This window comes from Salvia hispanica, chromosome 6, assembly GCF_023119035.1.
Source record: "Salvia hispanica cultivar TCC Black 2014 chromosome 6, UniMelb_Shisp_WGS_1.0, whole genome shotgun sequence".
NCBI classification, from domain to species: Eukaryota; Viridiplantae; Streptophyta; class Magnoliopsida; order Lamiales; family Lamiaceae; genus Salvia; species Salvia hispanica.
Window position 1 is genome coordinate 29,527,576 of NC_062970.1, and position 3,745 is coordinate 29,531,320.

The following is a 3,745-nucleotide window of genomic DNA, read 5'->3' on the forward strand; positions in this document are numbered from 1 at the left end:
TAAATATACCTCTTCAAAATGGAAAATGTATAATACATTCTTAAATACATTTCCCCTTTGAGTATTTTTTTATGAAAAAGGTAAATATGGTACTCCCTCCGTCCCACAAAAGATGTCACACTTTCCTTTTTAGTTTGTCCCACAAAAGATGTCACATTTCTCTTTTGGGAAAAAGTTCTCTCTCAGATAAATATAAAAATTATATTTTCTATCTCCATTTAACACACAAAACAAAACCTCCTAAAATCTCACACTTTACTTCTTCATTTGAAGATGCTCTTACCATCCCATTTATTTGAATTCAAGTTCTTCTGTGAAATTTGAGATGATATTTTTGTTGGAGATTTCGGGATTACAAGAAGGAATACAAGAAGAACTGAAACGAAAATTACAACGGAAAATTCGAAACTAATGAACCGTAAAAGGAAATAGCCGAGTCGAGGAGGCCTCTTTCCGCAAGACGAGATACGCCCCGGTAGTGCTCTTCGGATTGGCGTTTCGTCCCCAAAGATAAAACGGCTACGTCTCTGATGAAGCAGCACCGCTATCAGCAGAGCTCCGGCGAACTGGATGGAGGAGAGGGCAGAGCTTCGACAGAAGAACAATGCAGAGAGAGAGAGCTTATGATGCAGAATGCTTTCTAGTGTTTTTTTGGTGTGTAGAATGCATGGAATGGCTAGCCTATTTATAGGCTCGGTCCACTGCAGGGGGTCAACGGCCATAATGGCCGTCATTAAAGCTAGACCGTAACGGTCGTCGGTTACGAGCTGTAACGTTCGGGCGTTACAAGCCGTTACGCGCTCAGAGCTAGAGAGGCTGAGTCTAGAAGCTTCTAGATTCGTTCACGACGTGGACTCTCACGTGTCAGCCACGTTGGCTTACCGCGTCATACTGACGAGGTGGCATCCCGCTTGGCTCGCTGACGTGGAAACGGTGGTGGTCTAAAAAGAACTAGACCCACTAGACTTGGGCCAAGCCCGCAACTAGGCCCAAGCACCAAGCCCACGACCAGGCCCAAAGAACAGCCCAAAGACCACCCAAAGACCAATTGCCAAGATCCAAGGGCAAGGGCAAGGGCAAGGGCAAGGGCAAGGGCACGGGCACGAGCACAGGCGCGGGCTCGGGCTCGAGGCTCGCGGCTCGCGGCGGGGCGGGCGGCGCGCGCGTGTGCGCGCGTGTGGGCTCTTACAGCCCATCTTAGTCCACTATAATTATTACATGTAATAATCCTTCTTATTAAATACTAGTTTAATAAGGTTGAAACTTTCAATGTGGGATAATTAACTCTCTTAATTATTCCCTAATCTCCTCTCATAGCTCATTAAGTTTGCAATTTTTGCACAACTTTAAACAATTATTTCTCACTCACCGGGAATCGGATTTGAGAAAATAAATATACCACGGTCATCTACTCCGAACGTAGATCGACACTATATCATTTAATTTTACAAAATTAAATGTCTCGTTGAAATTATAATTGGTCAAAGTCCATTGACCGGGCATAGATTCCAACAATCCCCCACATGAGTGGAAATAGCCAAATGCAAATGCATGCAGACACAAGCTCAACCCTCGAGAGGTATATAAGCATAAGGATAGGTAGCTTTTAGCTTTGAACCTTCCATAGTCAACGCCATCGGATACACAGGCGGCCTAGTAGCGCGATGCTTTGAACTAGTCCCCCACGGCGTGCACCGAGACAATGGTGTTAACACTTAAACACCTCAACCTCATCCGTTCTCACGTTTTGTGTCCTTTGCGGCCTTGGACACCACTTTGGATTCATAAGTGTGTAATTTGAAGCGGCCACACTTCACACTTACATAGGTGATTCCTACTCGAGTATCTTGCCCTACTCGGTCTCTTTGAGAACTCAATCTCCTTGAGATCCTTAGAAATCATTAAAAGTCATAGACTTATCCTCACCACAAGGCAAGTTTTCAACACTCTATTGCTCTTTAGGGAATAGATGTAGATGAGTGTTTCACACGAACTCTCATAGCTTAGTTTTCCCATTGAACCAAGTTCTTGGGATCTCCAGTCATCATGGTTGGGTTACCACTATGACAATTCTTTAGTTTGTGGATTTCAAACCCATTCCCTCTAGCAACTTATTCATTTGATCACGATTTAACCCTTTGGTTAGCGGATCCGCTAGATTATCTATTGACTTCACGTAGTCAATTGTAATCACGCCTGTTGTGATCAAATGTCTCACGGTGTTATGTCGTCGTCGAATATGTCGAGACTTGCCGTTATAGAAGCCATTGTTCGCCCTCCCGATAGCGGCTTGGCTATCACAGTGAATCAACACTGGAGGCACTGGCTTACACCAACCTGGAATATCCTCAAGGAAGTTCTTAAGCCATTCGGCTTCTTCCCCAGCTTTATCTAAAGCTATGAATTCTGATTCCATAGTTGAACGGGCTATACATGTCTGTTTCGTGGATTTCCATGAGACAGCACCACCCCCAATAGTAAAGACGTATCCACTTGTTGAAAGTGAGTCCTTATTGTCGGATATCCAATTCGCATCACAGTACCCTTCAAGTACCGGGGGGTATCTCGAAAAGTGTAGCCCATGATTTTGAGTATGTTTTAGATATCTCAAAACCCTTACAAGAGCTCTCCAATGCTCTTTGCTTGGATTACTCGTGTAGCGACTCAACTTGTTCACGGCACAAGCAATGTCCGGTCGAGTGCAATTAGTTAAGTACATAATGCACCCAATGACCCGTGCATATTCTTCTTGTGCAACGAGTTCGCCCTTGTTTTTGCTCAAGTGAACATTGAGTTCAATTGGAGTCTTAACCGGCGCGCCATCATAGGCATTGAATTTCTTCAATATCTTCTCAACATAATGAGATTGGGTTAAGATGATTCCATCGGATGTTCTTAGAATTTTCATTCCAAGAATTACATCGGCTAGACCCATGTCTTTCATGTCAAAGTTTCTCTTTAACATGGCTTTTGTCTCGTTGATCACTTGAGTGGTACTCCCCATGATTAACATGTCATCAACGTAGAGACACACTATAACGTACCCATTATTAGTGCTCTTAATATAGACACATTTGTCACACTCGTTGATTTTAAACCCATTTGATAACATCACATTATCAAACTTCAAGTGCCATTGCAACGGCGCTTGTTTTAATCCATAGAGGGACTTAACCAGTTTGCATACCTTCTTCTCTTGTCCGGACACTACAAACCCTTCGGGTTGTTCCATATAGATTTCATCCTCTAGTTCACCATTTAGAAACGCAGTCTTAACATCCATTTGATGAATCTCAAGATTGTGCAATGCAGCAATCGCGAGAAGCACTCGGATAGATGTAATCCTCGTTACAGGTGAATAGGTATCGAAGAAGTCATGTCCTTCCTTTTGTTTAAAACCCTTTACTACTAATCGGGCTTTGTACTTATCCACTGTTCCATCGGCCTTAAATTTTCTTTTAAGCACCCATTTGCACCCATAAAGGTTTCGCACCTTCGGGAAAATCGACCAACTCCCAAGTGTGGTTTAGCAAAATTGAATCAATTTCGCTTTGAACAGCTTCTCTCCAATGTAACCCGTCTGGGCCATCGAAGGCTACTTTTATTGACGTTGGCTCTTCATCCAACATAAAAGCAATGTAGTCAGGACCAAATGTTTTTGGTGTTCTGACCCTACTACCACGTCTTAGTACTGCATCACTTGGATCATGCCTCACTCGCTTGCGCGATTTAGGCTCTTCATCCG